This window comes from Zootoca vivipara, chromosome 6 (assembly GCF_965207765.1).
Source record: "Zootoca vivipara chromosome 6, rZooViv2.hap1.1, whole genome shotgun sequence".
NCBI classification, from domain to species: domain Eukaryota; kingdom Metazoa; phylum Chordata; class Lepidosauria; order Squamata; family Lacertidae; genus Zootoca; species Zootoca vivipara.
Window position 1 is genome coordinate 79,721,418 of NC_142589.1, and position 21,114 is coordinate 79,742,531.

General features: G+C 50.7%; 1 protein-coding gene across 2 annotated transcripts in view; it reads left to right on the plus strand.

Annotated features, from left to right (window-relative positions):
• Window positions 1-12,983: 12,983 nt before the first annotated feature.
• The window catches only part of SIPA1L3 (signal induced proliferation associated 1 like 3), an 81,588-nt gene continuing 73,457 nt past the window's right edge, over window positions 12,984-21,114 (plus strand). For both annotated transcript variants that reach the window (XM_060275503.2, XM_060275506.2), the window contains exon 1: window positions 12,984-13,122. The gene's annotated coding sequence lies outside the window, so the exon portion shown is untranslated. The remainder of the gene's footprint in view (window positions 13,123-21,114) is intronic.

A 21,114-nucleotide genomic window follows, 5' to 3' on the forward strand; every position in this document is an offset into this window, starting at 1 on the left:
TAGGAGTTGTAGGCCAAAACATCTGGAGGGCCGCAGTTTGGGGATGCCTGTTATAGGGTATGTAAGCCCTTGCTCAGGTCAGGCCAGTCTGTCATCTAGCCCAGAAATGTATTCTCTGACTGGCAGGCAGCTCTCCGAAAACTTCAAGGATGGAGAGTTATTTGGCAGCCCTGCTACCCCTAGAACTTAAAAAATGAAGCACACACACCAGGGGTTCAACTCAGGACCTGCATTCCCTGCCAGTGAGCAGTTGACCACCTAAAGTGCATCCAGAGAAGGCTGAGGGTCCCACGGGAGGCAGGACCAGATGGGCCATTGCCCTAATCCAGCAGGCTATTCTAATTTCTATATGTTTGTGGGGCTGCAAGCCCTATTAGTATCAATGCTTCCTCCTTGGTCTTCCATGGGACAGAGCTATGTTTCCTTTCCACCTCTGCCTTCCTTCCGTGCTTCCTAGCTTGGAACCAGCCTAGCCAACCAAACTCGCGTGGCTTCATGTTCCAGGCCCCACAAGATTGTGGGTGCAGCTGGGGCCAGCCACTTTTGCCGCAGGCAATGACTAGTAGCCCTAGACAGGCCCTAGGGGCGGGGTGGGGCACAGTGCCACAAGGAAGCTTAGAAGGTGCGTGGCCCAGGTAAGCCACCATTCTTGACCAGAGCTGCTTAAGAGGAAGATGGCAACCAACCCACAAAGCAGGAAAAGGGATTACCTGTTTAGATCCTTGGAATCCCATGGGGAAGACAGGAGTGTGACATCATGGCATTCTAACCAGTGGGCAAGAGACATAAGAATCTAAGAAGGGCGTGCTGGATCAGGCCTAGGGCAGATCGTCCAAGTGTGCCCAGGGGCATCGCTACAGGGGGGCGGGGGGGCGGGCCGCCCCGGGCACCGCCCTGGAGGGGGTGACAGATACTCGCTGGGGCCCTGCTCCTGCCCCCGCGATCGGCGACTCAGCCGATCCCGAAACCTTGCTCAGCATGTGGCGACGGCTGGCTTGTGCTTGCTCTCTCGCTCTGCCGCTGCCGGCTAGCGCTTTCCTCCCCCCCCCCCGCTGGGGTGGGCTCTGGGGGTGGAGCTGCGCTCGGAGGCGAGGGGCGGGCGAGCGAGGAGGGGCGTCACACCAGCCTCAAACGTGACGCCTCGCTGGCACGCCCCTCGTCTCCGCATGCGGCTCCGCCCAGGGCCCAGCCCAGCCGGAAAAAAAGAGGAAAGCGCTCTCCCTGCTGCGGCACTGCTCTCCCTGGACGGAGTCGAGGGGCGGGCCAGTGAGGGGTGTCACAAGCGCCGCCTCGCTGGCCCGCCCCTCAACTCTGTCCAGGGAGAGCGCACGTTGGCTGAGGGAGCAAGCCGCTTGCTCCCTCGGAGTTGAGGGGCGGGCCAGCAAGGCAGCGTCACGCCCGCACGGCATGACGGAGCGGCTAGCAACGCCCCTGAGTGTCCCTATTTTCCAGGGACAGTCCTGGATTTACAGAAGTTGTCCTGGTTTCTGATTTGATCCTGGAATGTCCCGCTTTTCCTTAGGACGTCCCTATTTTCATTGGAGGGTCTATAGAGTTATGCAACGCCTGAGCCAAGGGGATATGTAACTATGCATCCTTTAGAAGACATCTGAAGGCAGCCCTAGGTCTGGAAGATTTTGTTTTATTTTGTTTTTTTAATGATATCCTGCAAGGCAGCAGAGGTTTAGGATCAGAGTTTTCCTTCTCCTACATGGGCTCCCTTCCCAGGTGGACGAGCCCCACGTACCCCATATTTATTTATACTCCCCATTTCCCCTGACTCCAGTGGACGCCTTCCTCTATAAACAGGGCCAAGTGTCTATAGGGTTGTAGCATATAATCAGGTATTAATGATGTAAGATGTTTACATTATTAATGCATCGTTATGTAACCAACGTTGGGAGTTTATTATTAATCACTATTCATCTCATTAAGCTGTTGCCCTCTGTGCTTCTTCAGTATTAAAATCCAGCATAATCCTCGCCATCCCCAGAAGCTGACCTGCAGGGTCAAGTCTGCGTTGTGCAAACTTCAGTCTTGGAGGGCAGGGAGCCCAATATTGCCTTATCCTCTGAGGGTTTCATACAGCAACCGTGCTTGGAAGGCTGTGTACAGCGCTGGCCACCTTGCCTCAAAAAGGATATTGAAGAGTTGGAACAGGCGCATAAAAGGGCAACCAAAACGAGCAATGGGATGGAGCAGAAAGGTTGCAGCACTTGAAGCTTTTGAGCTCATCCACACTTTGCTTACCTCATGCCTAGAAAGCAGGAGTAGGAGTGGATTTCCTGCCGCTTTCCCTCGGGAAACCTATTTTTTTACCGCTGAATTGGAGCAAACAACCTATTCTTTACCGCTGAATTGGAGCAAACATCTCGAGCAGGTCGGCCGCCCTGGCGCTGAGGGGCGGAGATCGCTCCGGCGCTCCCGTCCTCGCAGGGCGCAGCATGGTTTCCTACCAGCCCGGCGCCCTTGCTCGCCGCGCCACCGGGGGTCTACCTAGAGCCGGCCCTGCAAACATCAATCCAGAGAAAACCCGACTGATGTTTGCTCTGATTTAGCGGTAAGGAGAAGGTTTTCCCGGGAGAAAGCGGCAGTAGAAGTGGAAGGACGGACGAACCCTTTAGAGCACAGGTGAGGACGAAGGGACAGGACAGAGGTGTGTAAGATTAAGCACAGTGTGGAGAAAGTAGAGAAACTCTCTTCATCCTCTCATATTAGTGGCTCAGGACCACAATACCTTTCTCCAGTGCTTTTTATCTGGGGGTACGCAAGGGTATGTAGTACCAGCTCCTTTTTTTCCTAAAAGAAAAGCACTGCCTTTCTCCATATGAACCCCCTGGACCCTGAGATCATCCTCTGAGGCACTTCTTCATGAGAGGGCCGCAGGTTGGCAACATGAGAATAGGCCTTTTCTGCAGTGGCTCCCCGTTTGGGGAATGCTCTCCTCAGGGAGGTTTGGCTGGCGCCGAGCTTGGGGTGACATTGGCTTTTAAAACTTCCCACCACATCCCAGAATACAGTTCGCACAGCATCATTGATACATCATATTTACATCACTGACATGTCACCAAAGGGGAGGGGTAGACAGGGGTTACACTAGTTCAACCTTGGCAAACATGCCCAGACAAGTCCTTGGTTCAAGCATAAAAAAAACATTCCAGTCTGGAAAGAGAATCTGTAAGGATTTATGGGGAAGCTGGACTTAAAATTCACACAGAAACAGAGACTCTTTGTTAAATCTCGCTTGAAAACATCTCAGAGGCTGTGAGGAGATCGAAGGAGAATAATAAATAGAACTGTTGGAAAAGATCTGGATTATGTTGGACTATAATGATTGGAAAGGATTTGGAATTTTGATTAGAAAGGTAGTAATTATCAATGTATAGAATCCTCAGAATTTGAAGCATGGGAAGTCAAGAAATTTTATAATTTGGCATAATATTGGGATTAATGGATATGCATTTGTATAATTTGGAATAATTGGTATCATATGATTGGTTTGTAAAAAATTTTTTAATAAAAATTGATTTATTTATTTTTAAAAGAGAGCGGTAGACTTATAATCTGGGGAACCAGGTTCGTATCTCCACTCCTCCACGTGCAACTGCTGGGTGACCTTGGGCTTCTTTGAAGTCTTTCAGCCCCACTCACCTCACAGAGTGTTTGTTGTGGGAGAGGAAGGGAAAGGAGAATGTTAGCCGCTTTGAGACTCCTTCGGGTAGTGATAAAGCGGGATATCAAATTCAAACAACAACTCCTCCTCCTCCTCCTCCTCCTCCTCCTCCTCCTCCTCCTCCTCCTCTTCTTCTTCTTCTTCTCCTCCTCCTCCTCCTCCTCCTCCTCCTCCTCCTCCTCCTCCTCCTCCTTCCCTGAGCTGTCAAGTCGAAAGGATACATTCAGGCATAATATTTGTAACATTTAACAACTTTAAAGATGTGGGGGCCCCCTGTAATTTCCGTAACACACTGAAAATGAATGTTGAAAAATACAGGGCAGACTAAACTGTGGAAAATGCTCTCAGAAGATCTAAGGAAGAGCACCAACTTTCAAGGGGTATTAGATGATGCAGATATGCAGATGATGCAGCCTTGACAACGCACTCTGAGGAAGGTCTGCACAGACACCTCAACCATTTTTCCCAAGTCTACAAGGAGTTTGGCCTTATTGATGAGGACCAACATCCTGGGTCCAGACATCACCAGCACCCCATGCATCAGCATTGCTGATCACACACTTGTAGATGGTTTTATCTACCTGGGTTCCCATAACCAGCAGCTCCTTCATCGATGCTGAGCTAGACAAGCACATTAGCAAGGCAGTGTTATAAGAATTTTAAGGTCTTATATACAGGAGTATATACATATAATAGATGTTCATAAATGTACCAAGCAAACACATACAGTGGAACCTCGGGTTGCGGACGTAATCCATGATGGAGGCAAGTCCGCAACCCACAGCGTTCGTAACCTGCAGAGCTGCATCTGCGCACGTGTGTGACGCAATTTGGTACTTCTGCACATACGCGAGCGGCGAAACCCGGAAGTAACCCTTTCCAGTACTTCCGGGTTTCCCGCAGTCAGTAACCTGAAAACACGTAAGCTGAAGTGTCTGTAACCCAAGGTACCACTGTACAAATATGTAAACCACATGTCTGAAACCTCCAGAAAAGTCCTGAAACCATTTTCTCTCTCCCAAAATGACCTCAAATATTTCTCTGCAAGGTTGAAGGAAATGGGAAATCTCCCCATTGTCTTTCACAAATCCTGTCTTAAGGGCACATTTAAGATGTGAATAGGGCGAGCCTGTGACTTGGACTCAGGAACTGAGTATTTACCATTATAAAGGAATCGGCAGACTGCCCAAATACTGTACCATAATCAGTTAGCATTCTCAGGTTACCTGGCAGGCAGGTTTTCTGCTGTAGGTGATGTAGGTATAATGTATCTGGGGGGTGGTATTGAGCTACAGGGCGGTGCAATTTAAAATGTCTATATAAGGGCTTGCGCACATGGCTCGGGTTCCCTCCCCCACTCCTGGGGGGGGGGAAGAGCACCCTGTTGCAACAGCTTTAATAAAGATCAGGCTTACTAGCTGCTTTGCTTCTCAATATTCTCTGGTTGGTCTCTCTTATTTTCTCCTACCGATAGAGAAGACTCTTGAGAGTCCCATGGACTGCAAGAAGATCAAACCTATCCATTCTTAAGGAAATCAGGCTGCAGTACTTTGGCCACCTCATGAGAAGAGAAGACTCCATGGAAAAGACCCTGATGCTGGGAAAGATGGAGGGCACAAGGAGAAGGGGAAGACAGAGGACGAGATGGTTGGACAGTGTTCTCGAAGCTACAATCATGAGTTTGACCAAACTGTGGGAGGCAGTGGAAGACAGGAGTGCCTGGCGTGCTCTGGTCCATGGGGTCACGAAGAGTCGGACACGACTGAATGACTAAACAACAACAACAACCGATAGAGAACCCACAAAAGGACTCTATATGGGCTGTTGGGTACCCCATAAGGGAAAATGATTTTTTTTCTCATAACAGCAGCTATGGCAACGACTCACCTCCACAAAATAGTATGGGAAAATGCAATGCCAGAGAGGGTTCCTCAGCCACTGAGTGAGGCAGAACGGACAGGGCATCTATCAACAGGCAAGGGTGGCAGAGCTGGAGATGTGAAGGTCCCCAGCAGGGAAGTCGTATGGGAATCTAAAGTGAGAAGAGATAGGGGAATCAAGAGGGGAAGAGAGAGGGTTCTGAAGGTAAGGATGAGGAGTTTGTGTTTATTTATTAACATATGTGCATCCTTGGAGTAAAACAGTAAAACACACACCAAGAATAATTGAATAAAATACATATAAATAAGACTATTTCTTATTTCAAAACTCACAGCTCTTGAATCTGGGGGTGGACAGGCAGCCAGGGCAGAGGTTTAAAGGGGCGGGCGGGCGCTGTTTCATGTTTATTGCTGTTGTTGGCACCTGTCTGTTTTGAGAAACAATGGAGTTCACCCACAGGGGTGAAGCCAAACTGCTGTGTTAGCAGCACCAAAGTGACCTCCCTGAGATGCAAGACTGGGCAGTGTGTCCGGGGGTCCTGGGCTGCTCAGACAATGGGCCTCACTGATATGGTCCAAAGAAAAGCAGAGCAATACATTTGGCACCAGCTTGGCTGCAGGAATTGCTGGGAGGAGACATACCAGGTGCCATCCAACCACCTTAGGAACTCCATTCTGGATTTGTGTAGGGTTTAGTCCTGAGCCCATGAGGCAGTGAATGTTTAGGATCCGAGTTTTTCTTCTTCTAATGCAATTTTATGGGGGAAACAAGCCTTGGAGCCCTGAGTTTACATGAGGAGCTACCCTGTGGAGCTGTGAGATGATGCAGCCATTTGCCTGGAGCCAAACCTAATGAGTCCATGATGGTAGAACATCGTCATCATCATCATCATCATCATCATCATCATCATCATCATCATCATCATATACCAGAATGGAAATGAAATCCCAGTAAGCTGTTCCTTGAACTCTTTCCTGCATCTGTGAGGGATCACAGGAGGCCCTTCCCACCCACAGCCCAAGCTGGCTGAGCTGCTCCCTGGGGTTGCCATGGCAATCTCAAAGGAAGGGACCACTCCTCCTGCATCCATGGATGCAAAGGGAGCAGGGTGCATGGCAGCGAACGAACACAAGGGGGCAGTAGGGACTCTCCTCACGGCTGACACTCTGGCAGGGGAGGGAGATCTCAGATTTCTTGGGGAATTTTTACTCAATGAAAAAAGCAAAGGCAGCAAAATCACAGCTGCTTCTCACAGCTCCTGCGTTACTAACTAGGTATCCACATGGAATTGCACCAGGAGATGGTTGACGCATTGCAAGGGGGCTGTGCAATGTGTGTGTGTTTGTTTAGTGGGAAGTTGTAATTATCATGTAGCGTATTTAGGGCAGGAATTCTGTAAGAGAGCAGAGAGCAGGTCTTGTCGTAAGGCAGGGGAAAGGGTGGTGGCAAGACTTTTGTCATCTATTCCCAAATTGGGAGGTGGGACGGGGACAGAGGTGTGTTTTAGGTCTGGGAAGTGTCTGTGGGGGTGGCAAGATGTATTGAATTAACACCAGACCCTCCTGTTTTAACTTTTCACTAAATGGTGTTTACTGAGTTTGTATCTTAGATTTGGGGACCCAGGTGGCGCTGTGGTTAAACCACTGAGCCTAGGGCTTGCTGATCAGAAGGTCGGCAGTTCGAATCCCTGTGACGGGGTGAGCTCCCGTTGCTTGGTCCCAGCTCCTGCCAACCTAGCAGTTCGAAAGCACGTCAAAATGCAAGTAGATAAATAGGAACCGCTACAGTGGGCAAGTAGATAAATAGGAACTGCTACAGCGGGAAGGTAAACGGCGTTTCCATGTGCTGCTCTGGTTTGCCAGAAGCGGCTTTGTCATGCTGGCCACATGACCTGGAAGCTATATGCCGGCTCCCTCGGCCAATAATGCGAGATGAGCGTGCAACCCCAGAGTCGGTCACGAGTGGACCTAATGGTCAGGGGTCCCTTTACCTTTACCTTTTTGGCAAATTTAATCGATTTGGCTGCTGGGTACAATTCCTGCACCACCAGGACACATTTGGGAAATGGCAGTTCTGAATACACCTCTCTAGCTACGCACTACAGGAATGGCGCCTACCCCAAATCCATGTAGCTGAATCTGACTCCATCACAGGCAAATAGGGCAGCAGACTAGCTTAGGGAGCGCACAGTTCTGTTCACTCCCTGGCTATCAAAATCTGCTGCCTGAGGCGGCTGCCTCCTCTTGTCTAACGGCAGGGCCAGTTCTGCCTGAGCTCCTTCCTGTGGGAGACAAAGGAGGCAGGGAAGGTCGGTCGCTCTTGTGCCTGGCGAGCCCGTTGCTGCTCCTGGACTCATTTCCAGAATTTGCCCTTAATTAGGGATCTTTGGTTTTAATGGGTGGATTACTTGTGGGCGCAGGTTGAGGTCCAGATGGTTTCTTCGTTAGTCTAATTAATGGTCAAAGCTTAGATTAAATTCCCTGAGAGGTGGAGGAGGACATGGTCTGGCTGAGGAGAGGGAGCAGAGAGATGGTGTTGACACAGCTGAGGAAATGGATCCTTCCCCTCCTGCCACCAGCCTGTAGACCGCTGGGTGGTTCCTCGGTCATGCTGGGCTCCTGCCAGCTGCCCCAGCTCACTTCAGATTAACAGGATCCCTACTCCACCCCTGCTTTCCAATCCCTTAATGGAGAATAAGCCTTTTTATGTCTCTCTCGCTTTCTGTGGGACACATTGCCCTGGAGTGCACTGGGCTTGTTAGGCAAGCTGGCATGAGGACTTGGTGGCCCCAGAACCAGCTTCAGCTGCTAAGCAGGCATTCAAGAGCTGAGCATGGGCAGGTGCCCTGTTTCCATGTGGAAGTGCTGGTGGACTTGTTATAGGCCTTCAGGCTTTCTTGACTACAGGGCAGGCAGGCACAGGAAGAGATGGGGATTTCACTCCCGGGTTCTGCAAGCCATGCCTTGGGTCCTGTTCCACACCTGCAATTAATGTCTTCATGGTTTGATTCCCTGGGCATCCAGGATTGTTCTCTTTCCTTGTTACCAGGCTCATATAGAGCTGTTCTCCTGGAGTGAGTAAAGCGCTTTCTGCAGATGTTCCATAGAATTGTAGAGTTGAAAGGGACCCCAAGTGTCATCTAGTCCAACCCCCTGCAATGCAGGAATCTCAGATAAAGCATCCATGACAGATGGCCATCCGATCCAGCATCCATGACAGATGGCCATCCGATCCAACCTCTGGTTCAAAACCTCCCACCGAGAGTTCACAACCTTCCGAGGGAGACTGTTCCACTGTCGAACTGCTTTTACTGTAGTTAGAATCATAGAATCATAGAGTTGGAAGAGACCACAAGGGCCATCCAGTCCAACCCCCTGCCAAGCAGGAAACACCATCAAAGCATTCTTGACATACGGCTGTCAAGCCTCTGCTTAAAGACCTCCAAAGAAGGAGACTCCACCACACTTCTTGGCAGCAAATTCCACTGCCGAACAGCTCTTACTGTTGGTTTGGTTCTACTCTCCAGAGCAGAAAACAAGCTTGCTCCATTTTCCATGGGACAGCCCTTGAGATAACTGAAGATGGCTTTCATATTTCTTCTGTCTCCTCTTTTCCAGACTAAACAAACCCAGGTCCATCAACCATTCCTCATAAGACCTGGGTTCAAAAGCAACCTATATTTTCTCTTTTACTCTACTAAGAGCCAAGGTGGTCATGGATGATTTTTATTAGCCAATTATAAGAAATAGTGGCACCAACTGAAGGTTAAATAAACAAATTCACACCGTGCACTTCAGTACAGTCTAGGGCTGCTCAATGAACTCTGGTGTCACGGAGGCTTCTGGATGATTTTTGGTGGAGTCTGGTAAGCAAGAGAATCGAAAACAAGAATCCTTTAATCAGGGTGGAAATTCTGCTTTTTATTCCCCTGCAGCTAAAGTGAGGAAAGTGATTGGTCACATTTTGCCAAATGGCTTCCACAATTTCCTTGTAGCAGGTAGAAACCCGAGTGTCTTGAAGGGACGGCAGAAAACTTGCCTGCTTCACCAGGGGCGGGCAGAGAATGAATGCAGCAGCTCCACAAGACCCGATAGGCTGGCCTGTTTGGGCAGACAACACAAGTCATGACCCACAGAGTAAAACAACAAACCTGCTGGGATTTCCCTGGCTTGTTGTAAGCAGTACTGCATTCCAGCGCCCTGAAGGCAGACAAGCCCATAAGAAACAAATGAAGTAAGGTGATACCAGCTATTTCACCAGCGATGCTTAGAAGCAAAAGTTTCCTGGCTTTCGGTCTTCGTACAGCTTTGCACTGGGTAAAATTTGCCAGGCAAGAGCCATCAGTTTCTACCTTTCTCCTCCATTCCAAGCCATGCCTATTCAGCCTGTGTTTTATTTCTTCCACCTGTTACAAGAGCACAGAATCATAGAATTACAGAGTTGGAAGGGACTCCAAGGGTCATCTAGTCCAGCAATGCAGGTGCCACAGCTGAAGAATTCCTGACAGGTGACCATTCAATCTCTGCTTACAAAACTCAAATGAAGGAGAGTCCACCACCTTCCAAGGGAGTCCGTTCCACTGTTATACGGCTCTTATTGTCAGAAAGTTTTTCCCCGAATGTTTAGTCAGAATATCCTTCCTTACAGTTTGAATCCGTTTGTTCGGGTCTCAAGCTTGCTCCATCTTCTATGGGGCAGCCCTTCAGATACTGGAAGATGGCTCTCATTTCACCTCTCAGTCTCCTCTCCCGCAGGACCAATTGCAGTCATCAGCAGTCGTTAACAGCCATCTACAGGTTTACCACTCCCATCAGCCCATCACCCATTCCCACCCACCCACACCCTCTGTATATACATAAGGGACTGACTTCTGTTTCAAGTGTATCTGAAGAAGTGTGCATGCACACGAAAGCTCATACCAAAATAAAAAATTAGTTGGTCTTTAAGGTGCTACTGAAGGAATTTTTTTATTTTGCTTCGACTCAGACCAACACGGCTACCTACCTGTAGGCTAAACAGAAGTTTAGGACCTTTTGCTAGAGTTGTAACGTGTGTTCGTTATGAATATGTGTTTACTGTAACCTGTTGCCCCAAGAAGTTATTGCACAAGAGGAATAAAAGCGGGTTGTTTCATAATAATAATATAATAATAATTTATTATTTGTACCCCGCCCATCTGGCTGGGTTTCCCCAGCCACTCTGGGCGGCTTCCAACAAAGATTAAAAATTAATCTTTATTACAGGAAATGAAGGTGACTGAATATATGTGTGCTGGTTAAGGATAAACATACCGTATATTATTCCTAACAAACACACATTACAACTCTAGCAAAAGGTCTTAAAGCTCTTGGGAGTGTGTGCTAGACATGGGTTCAGAAACACATATTGTAACAGGCTATGCAGCCTGTGGAATCGGCTCCCGATAAGAGGAAGCCAGCCCATCACAGAACCTGCAGAACTGGATTTGCACCCCCTCCCAGGGTTGCATGCCAGGATCAGTCCAACAGGCATGGTGGCGCAGACAGTGGAGAGATTTTAACTTCCACGTTGAGGTAGGAAATTCCTCTGCATTGGGAGAGGATGTTGTTAGGGAGCCACAGGTGCTGCAGGACACGGGGTGTGTAATTTATTTCATGACATTGGTATTTGGTTTACAAAGAGAATAATATCAGTGAAAATAACTCTTTAAAAGAGGCATGCCTAGCTGCCTGACAAATGCACAGCCAATCAGAAACACACACACTGTTCACATCCCCCATGGGTACACCTTGTGCCAGCTGTTTCCAAACTTTTTGGGGCCTGCTTGGTTCCCTAAGTTCCTTGCCAGTGCCCCCCCCTTACCCTATAAAAAGTATTATTTGCAATAGCAGTTTGTATGACCCACTATCCACACAGTAACAGATCAGTTAAATGTTTATTGAAACTCCAATTAAAATTATTTAATTAAATCTATTCAACAAAATTGGTGAATTTGATCCATTGAGACCAGCTTTTCAAAGTCTGGAAAGTTATTTGCACCTCCAGCGTGTGCCCTGCTTGCCTCTCAGTGACCACCTGGGTCATTCTACTGCCCACTTTGGGAACCACTGCCTTATGCAAATACATGTGGCTGCAGGGGCATTTGAATTGTGTGGTGATAGCAGCAGGTAAAGGTAAAGGACCCCTAGACGGTTGAGTCCAGTCAAAGGAGACTAAGGGATACGGCACCCATCTGGCTTCAGGCCGAGGGAACCGGCGTTTGTCCAGTCGTGACCCCATGACCTCATTTCTCCAGGTAGCCCTAGTCGGGCCATCGGCCACCTTACAGCTTGCCAAAAGCGCAGGCCCAATACCGATGCCTGCGGGGGTATGGGTTGGTGCCCAATTGTGGTTGGTCTGGACTCTGGAGAAAGAGCTGCAGGCAGAGTATGACAGAAAAGGGGGCGCTGCGGGCTGTTTTGGGGATAGGATTTTTTTATTTTTAAAGGAAACCCTCCAGTCATGGCCTTAAGTGGGCCAATGCACAGGATTCGCGCGCGGACATTCACTCCGCCCGTTTTCCCGTATTTAAGATCCACTTTCTTCCTGGTCTCTAGAAGCGGCTTCTTCAGCAACCTGTCCTGGACCTTCTTTCCCGGGGAAGCCTAACAGAGGGGCTGCGACTGCAGATGGAACTCTACACATGCCCATGGGCAGCCTCTCCCTCGGATCCCCCACAGCACGGAGGAGAAGGCGGGCCAGGGCCGCCCCTGCCGCGCCACGCTCGATCGGTGTGCTCGGCCGCCCCACGAGGCTCGTCTTGAACTTTGAACTTTATTGTTATTTCGGCCAAAGGCCCACAATATAATCTTATGCAACACAATGTACAAAAACACTGGGCAAGACAGGATAAAATAAAGCAAGAGTAAATAAAGTTTTAAAAAAATCAATACATATAGGCAGATATAATTTGCAAGAATTCCTTGGCTAAAATAGATGGAACAGTACATTTGTTTTGACAATTTCCACTATAAATTGGGTAATAAAACAGATTTTCAATAATCATGAAGTAAACCATTTTTCCTTTTGTATGAGAGAACTGTAACCAAATATCTTGCTACTAGCAGTGTTCTGCTAGAGTCGCTGTCTTGTAGCAGATATGTTAACTGAGACTCACGAGGCTCGTCTTCTTCAGAGGAGTCCTGCGCCTTTAAGACGCGCGGTGGCCCCTCAAGCCGAGGGGCGGAGCTTCCCGCGGCGCCGCCCTCTCCCTGAGGGAGCAAAGCCGCCCCGAGCTCCGGCGATGGGAGGGCGGGGCTTCCTCTACGGCTCCGCCCCCTCTTCCGCTCGCGCTTCCTCCTTCGACACGCACTAGAGGCGAGGAAAAGGCGGGGCTCCCGCTCTGGCCCCGCCCCCGCCCCCTCGAGCGGCGCGAAGAGGCGAGGCGAGGGGGCGGAGCTTCCTTCCGTGGCCCCGCCCTTCCCTAGGCGAGCGAGTGAGCGCGGCCGAGCCCGGCCAGAGCAGCTGAATCCCTTCCTCGCTTCTTCGCGGCCGCTGCTGTAGCTGATTCTTCGCGCCGCCGCCTCGCGCTCCCCACCCACGTCCGCCAGGTGAGTCCGCGCTTCCGCTCGACTCCCCCTCCCACCGCGCGCGCCCCGTCAGCCTCGTCCCAGAACGACCATTGGGCGCCGCCATTCGCCCCCCCGAGGACAGGGGGGGGGCACGCGGGGAAAGGCGAAGGAACCTGCCGCGGCCGCCGCGACTGCTCTCCGGTCTCTCCCTCCCTCGACTGCTCCGCCGCCTCCCGGACTTGTCTCCCCTCAGCCCCGGCGCCTTCTGTCCCTCAGAGCCGCCTCTTCTTTCTCTTCGTCGTCCCCCATTCCCGCCGCTCCGGTCCCCGCTCCCGCCTCGCCGCACGAACACAGCGCCGGGGGAGCCGCGCGGGGCCTCCTGGGAGCCGTAGTCCGCTCCCTCGGACCGCGCAGGGACGGCGGCGCGGGCGGGACTACGCTTCCCGGCGGCCCCTGCGCGTGAGGGCTTCTCGCTCCCCGTTTTCACCGGGGCGGCGGGGGGAGCAAGGAGGGCGCGCGCGTGGCTCCGGGGGAACGGAAGGGGCGGTCCCTGGAGGAAGGGGGCGGGGCGCCGGGCGGCTCCTGCAGGGGGCAGGAAACACGCCTGGACCCGCTTCGGGGGCTTAGGGAGAATCGTAGAACGGTAGAGTTGAGAAGGGACCCCTAACGGCCATCTAGTCCAGCCCCCTGCAATGCAAGAATCGCAACTGAAGCAGGGGTAGGGGGCTTCCCGTGAGCGCCTGCACGGCCCCCTCTTTCGGTGGGGTGGGGGCAAAGTTCCTTCCTTCAAGGGAAGGGTTTTCCTCGTGTCCCGGGTCAAAAGCGAAGCCACCGCCTCCCCATGCCTGCGCCCTTCCCATCAGTTGCTCAGTCCCGCAAGCTGTTTGTCCATCTGCCTTGCTGACTTTGCATCTGCCCCGGTTCTCCCACCCAAAGACTCCGGCTCCACACACGCCAACTCCGGGCAGCTTTGTACTGGTGGGCTGAGTGCCTGGCTCCGTGAGCTCTCCTCTTACCCCTCCCCGCCCCCAGCAACTGCGAAATGTGGGAGCTGGTGCGGCAGCTCGAGCTTCTCCCTAGTGGGAGCCTCTGCAGGGCTTTCCTGACCTAATTTTGCAGACAATCGCCTATTCAGGCCGGATCTGGTGCTGCCTGAGAAAACATGATTGGTGGAGGGGGAGCGCCTCAATTTCCAGTTTGGGTTTTGTTTGCCATCTCTCCAATCTGTCCCGTGGGGCAGGAGTTGGCATAGGGAGATGCTTTCTTTTGCCCTCCCAACACCTATCTTTGAAGAGGAGGGCTAAGTCTGACATTTTTTCTCTCCCTTTCTCCCCTCCTGGCAAAGGGGTGCAGTTTGGTGTGTGTTGCACTGGAGGCATGGGCTGGGAGTGAAGCCTGCCAGGTCTCCTGTTTAGCATCCGCCTGGCCAAGGTGCACACTTTCCTTCCAGGAAGTTGGGTGGCTCTCTGGCTGCCAGAGGAACAGCAGTTGCTCTGCTCCAGCCCCGAACTTGGCATGAAGTCTCCCTCCATGGTGACTTTGGCCAGGCTTTATCATAATGTCGGTAGACTGGTGACTACAAAGGGGACAGAGTTTGATGTGCTGTGAGAGAGTTTTAGTGAGGAATGCAGCGGGCCCTCTTCCTAATCTCGCTTGTGCTGACCTGCCAAAACATGACACTGATTTCCAGATGGCATTGGCCGTGTGAACTTTGGGGCTGAGGCTGTTGGGACTGCCTAGGTGATTCCCACCCCCACCCCCCCTCTTTACAAACAGCTCTGGGGTTTCTCTATGGGATGGATCTCCAAACAAAGGGTCAATGTGTCATGGGAGAAGCTGAATAGGAAAAATGGAATCCAAACAGACAAAAATGACATTAAAGGAGGGGGGTGTTAAACTTGCTCACTTTGCCTGGCGGTATTGGCTCCATTATACAGTACTCTGCAAGGAACAGCTGCATCGGGAGGCGGAGGCAGCAGCCGAGAGCAGGGGGATTTGCAGCATTAGGGGCAGAGTACTGTCAGACACCGACTTAATAAACCCCCTATTGTTTGTCTGGACATATTGGAACACAGGAGGTGCTTGCCGGGCAGGAAAGTGGCTCTTAGAAGGGGCTGCAGAAAATCCTGGGAGTGTCTAGGAAGATTGGGATTGTTTACCAGGGAAGGGAGGCAAATAAACAGAGGTCTAATAAAGGCCTGCAAATGGTGCTCGGAGCAGCACCAGAAGAGAGCAAGTGTGAGGATAGTTTTAGTCTTTGAAGCCCTGGGTGCCAGCTTCTGAGTTTATGTGGGAGAGGAGACTGTGTGCTTGGTCTGTGCTGGTAGCCTGTACATGCTGTGGTGATGGGAATGTGAACAACTCAGTGTTTGGCATTCGAGTCTTGCAGGTGTGTATTGCATGCAGTTGGAGCAAGCAGGTGTCCTAGGTCCTTAAGAAGAGCCTGCTGGGTCAGGCCAAAGAGGGCCCATCTAACTAGCACCCTTTACTCACAGTGAGGCCTAGGACCATGTCTGTTGCCCAAACCTGGACCTTAGCAGTGGCAGGCCAGGCCAGGTGCCGGCTTCCTCTGCTGCTGCCTTTGTTAGAGGAGCTTCCAGAATCACTGGGCTGAAAGCAACCAAAAAACCCTCCTTATCTGCACCCCTTTCACTTGGCAAGGTCTGTTGCATATCACCCTTACAATTTAGACTTTAATGTGCAGTGGGGAAAAGGCCAGAGGGTTGGCATGAATGGGGACCAGTGCAAAACTGGCTGCTGAAACGCTTGCTGTGTCGCCTGCAGTGTCCAGTTCCACAGACTAAAAATACGGTTTCCCACGTGTGAAATAGGTGTTCCATGAAAGTCCAGCAAAACAAATGCACAGGTGTGTCCAAGTGTCGGAAACGGTTGTCCAGCTCGGCTCAGAAGCGTGGGGGAAAATTCAGATGCCTTCCTGTCTCCAAGGCCTAAAGTTAGCACTTGTTGGGAGTGAGGTGTGCTCCCAGGTTTGGCTTGTTGGGGAGAGTGTAGCAGGTTGCCAAATGCTCCTGGGCCAGGTCAGCATCAGCCTGCCTTTAAGAGGAACAAAACCAGAGAGTCCAAATGGGAGAGTTTCTGTTTGTTCTAAAGTTACACAAAGGACTCTCCAGGCAGGGGTAGCTGTCCTTAAGCAAACAGCCACTCCCCTGCAGTGTTTGCCTCCCAAACATTCCTGCTGCAGGCACCTGAAAGTGAAATGGGCGGAAGGTGCAGGGCGGCAATTATGGGCTGTGAGGGATTGTCTGTAGCTCGGAAGTCTTAATGCATTGCCTGAATCCTGCCTCTGATCTGCACGCAGCTGCCCCTTGGCTGCCTGGGATCAAACGCCCAATTTTATAGCCAAAATTGTTAGAAAGCAGTGAATTCTCCCCAAAATATTTCTTTTGTGTGGGGTGGTCACACTTCCCCTTCTCTGGTGTGAGAGACACCACCTCCATCTTTTCCCTTTTCTGTGGGGATGCATTGGGAGAAGATCTCTAGCTTCCATCCCATTAAGAACCTGAGAAGAGCCCAGTCCAGCATCCTGTTCTCACAGGGGCCAACCAGATGCCCGTCCTAGGAAGCCCCCCAAGCAGGATTCTGCCCCCTTGCAATTCCCAGAAGAATTACTATCTCCAGTGCATACAGTGGTCCAGGTATCTTCAACTTTCTCAGACCCAGGACCCGCCTTAAACCCAAGCTTGCGTTTGGGGATACATTTCTTAATCTTTTGCCATATGTTTGCATGGTTGTCATGTGCTCCTGCTGTGACCCCCCCCCCAAGCAACTGCAATAAACACTCCTAGAAGTTGCAGGGGTCAAGGCCCACCCTAATGGACTGCTGCCCCTAGTGAGGTGCCGTCATTATTCAGAGGAGGGGTTGTAGAATGGGGACCTAGTGAAATGGGATTGGACCCTCGGGGTTCTGGGGCTCTTCTGGATCCCTTCTGGATCGGGAGCAAGGCAGGGGGCTACGCTTGCGACAGGAGCCTTAATAAAGCGAAACCTTTGTCGTGCATGGATCACCTGGGCTGCCCTTGCCCCACTGAGTGAGACAGGCAGAGGAGACACACACAACCCTTGGGGCAACCATCCATTGGGCCATTTTCTTGTGCAGACGCCGTTGCCAGGAACAGCCTGGGCATGTGGGCTACCTCCACCCACTTCACTCCACCGCCAGGAAGATGAAATGCGAGAGTGGGCTGGACAGCCACCTCCCAGCTTGCTTCATGTGCAAGTAAAGCACGGGAGAGGCTTGAACTTAAGAGTTAAAAGAGGTATAGAAGAAAAGGCAGCAGGCAAAGCCAAAGAGAGGCCAGAAAGGGAAGAAAGAATATTGATGTGTAGAGGAATACGGGGGCAATTAAGTGAGAATCCCTGTGCATACCTTGCCTTGAGGGTCCTTTGCGGGCTTCAGCCTCCCTGTAGTGAGGGGTCTGCTATGCAAGGCCTGTCAGGATGGGTGAGACTCCCAGTGTTAGAAAACGGGAATGGAATGCTAGGGGCCATGTGGCTGCTGGGACCTAGGTTCTGGGTACAAAAACAAAATGTCTAGGTGCCAAATTTTCTTGGTTGTTGGCCCGCTACCAGATCAGGCAGCCCCGCAGCAAAATAATAATAATAATAGTAATAGTAATAATAATAAATTGCTGTGGGTGAATCAGTGTCTGGAGGGTAGCATGGCAGCAAAAGATGTGTCTTTTGCTAGCGCACTGCCCTACAAACACCTGGTTTGCACGGCAGCAAAAAAATGACACGCCTTTTGCTGCCACAGTGCCTGGCAGACCAGGCAGGTGGGGATGCTAGGTGCCAAGGGCGGCTGAATATCTCTGTCCTGTCGCAAAAGGCTGGTTGCCACTCTCAAAATGCAACTGGCACCCGGCTAATTCCGAAAGCTGGAGACCTGCCTACAGTAAGTACCAGTGTTCACTTCTGCAGGGAGGATGGCGAACATGTACAGAGGTTACATACATCTCAGAAGTTCCCAGATCGGGTGGGAGCTGCTGCGGGCTGATCCTCTGCCATATTGACTCCCTGCTGCTGAACTCGCCTGTCAAAAGGCACCTCTGAGGGTAGCTTCCTAGGCCGGATCCTTACCTGGATGAAAGTCTGGATTTACTGAAAAAATAACACCCTCTTGCATCTATGTTTTATCTCCCCCGCCCCACTTAACCTGTTTAAGGTAGGATGGTGGAGATAGAGTCTGCCTTCAGTTTTGCAGTCTGCGTCTTGAGCAGACATGAGCAGGGCTTTGCCAGGCAAGTCCTTCTTGCCTCCATGCCACCGCTACATTCTAAGTAATTGACAACCCCATAAATCTGCAAGTCTTTAAGGTCGCTTGTTGGATGCTTTTCCCTATCAAACTGAAGCTCTGGTTGCCCTGCAGAGGAAAGCAGTGGGCTTCCAGTGGAGCCGGCGCTCTGGCACGGCTACCTCTGCTTCCAAGAGCTTCACAAGCTGTTTTCAAGTTGGACTCTCGGTTCTTGCAAATTCCACCTTCTGTTCACGGCGGAAATCTTCTCTGGAGGCATGCTGCAATTGAGCTCACAGGATGCGTGGTTAGTTTTTCTGTGTGGGGATCTGGGGGTTTTTAGTAGAAGAAGAGAGACTTAAAAACTCATGTCCTGTTGAATTGTTGTCCCCCCGCCCTTCAGATTTGTTTCATTCCCGCCCCCTGCAATCGATGCCTTACAGAGTGTTCCATGCCCCATTTTCCTCTACGTTTGAGGGCTCTGCCACTCAGCTGTGGCCCATCAATCTGTAAGCCACCCACAAAAGATCTGGCGTCAACCCCCACCCCCACCCACTTAGCAAAGCTTTCTCTTTTCACTGTCAGTTCATGGGGGTTTGGTGCTAGCTTTTCCAAAAGCTTGAGCTTCGAATCACAGCCCTTTGCTGTTGATTGACACCTGTCGATCACAACTGTTGGTGCTGTGCCTCTCTGTTGGGGAAGGACCACCGTAGCTCAGTGGTGGGGCCACTTGCCTTGTGCTCAGAAGGTCCCGGGCTCCATCCCCAATGGCCTCTCCAGGTGGGGCTGGGAGAGACTCCTGCACCTGAAACCCTGGCTAGCCATTGCTGCCAGTCAGTGTAGACAGTACTGAGGCAAATGGACCATTAGTTTTACTTTGCTTCCTGTGTTTCTATTGCACAAGGACATGTTGGCCTCTAAGGGCACCACGCAGCTCTTAAAGCCACAGGGCTCGGTGTATCTTGGGGAGTCTTCCTTGGTGCCTGGAATCCGGAGTTGGGGTTGGGGCCTGGAATCCGGAGTTTTGTTCCCAGTCCCATTTCCTTCTTCCTAGCCCTTCTAGGCTGTGAGGCCTTTGGTGCAGGTTCTCCTTTTCAGTTTGCCTGGCAGTATCCAGATCCGCTTGGTGGCAGTGAGTGGCAAAAGGTGTCCCATTCTGCAGACTGGAGTTTGGCTTCAGCAGTTGGGTTTCATTGGGAGGGCCTTGGCATTTCCCTCAATGCCAAGGCCCTCTTGCATCCGACAATCAATTGTTGTCGGATACAGGAGGGACTGAGGTTCAGCTTGCTTGTCTTTGATTGGTATTCTGCCAGTGGGAATGCGTCCGCCAATGTCCACATTAGCAGGCAGCCTGCGATGGTGAGTTCCAGGAATGTAGCAAGCAATATCTCTTGTCCTGAAGATAAGTAGATCTTAATTAAATGGCAGGCTGCAGGAACAAGGTTGTTTAATAGCAGAGAGAGAGCTTCTGCCAATTCCTTCTCTCAGGACCTCCATTCCTGTGAACAAGGCAGGTCTCTCCTGGGAGCTTTTCCATGTGACCTTTAGCAAAGTGGGACTCTGGGCTTCTGAGTTAAGCTTCCAGCTTCTCAAGCCCCCAAAACTCACCTAGTGCTAGAGCTGTTGTCCCCAAATTATTGAAACAGGTTGGAACTAGAAACCTTGGGAGGAAGTGATCATGTCCTCTTTGGACTTTAAGAAAGCCAATTTCAAAAAGCTTAAGGATTTATTGGGTGAGATCCCATGGTCAGAAATACTTAGAGAGAAGGGGGTCCAAGTTGGATGGGAGTTTCTTGAAGGTGAAATATTGAAGACACAAGCATAGACAATTTCAACCACAAAGAAAAGAGGGAGGCATCTAAAGAAACCAGTATGGCTGCATAAGGAGCTTACAGATGAGCTGAGATTTAAGAAGGGCATGTATAAGAAAGGGAAATCACAAATAAAGAGTTTAAACAAGTAGGCAATAGTTGCAGGGAGAACAACAAGCAGATCAAAGCTCAGAATGAGCTCAGGCTTGCAAGAGAGGTTAAAAATAATAACCAAAGATTTATTCAGCTATGTTTGAAGCAAAAGCAAGTAGCAGTTCCTCTGCACAGAGAAGACAAAGAAATGCTACTGGGTGACAGAGAGAAAGTAGAATTGCTCAACACCTACTTTGCCTCTGTCTTCACCCAAAAGGAGTGTGATGCCCAACCTGGTGATAACAGAATCAATGATGTAAGGAGGGAGCTGCAGCCCAAGATAGGAAAAGAGGTAGTAAGGGAACACTTAGCTATTTTAAATGAATCCAAATCTCCAGAGTTTGATGAGCTGCACCCAAGGATACTAAAGGAGCTTGCAGATCAAATCTCAGAGCCTGTGTCTATCAATCTTTGAGCATTCTTGGAGAACAGGTGAGGTGCCTACAGACTGGAGGTGGGCAAGTGGTGAAAAGGGGGGGGGAGTCCCAGGTAACAACCAACCAGTCAGCTCAACATTGATACCAGGAAAGGTCCTAGAAAGATCGGTTTGAGCATTTATAAAATGATGCTATGATTAAGATCCAGCATAGTTTTCTCAAAAACAAGTCATGCCAGATGAATCTAATTTCTTTTCCCGACAGAGTTGCAAGCTTGGTGGATCAGGGGAATGCTGTGAACATAGTGTATCTTGATTTCAGTAAGGCAGTTGACCAGGGGTAGGCAACCTAAGGCCCATGGGCCGGATGCGGCCCAATCGCCTTCTCAATGCAGCCCGCGGATGGTCCGGGAATCGGTGTGTTTTTACATGAGTAGAAT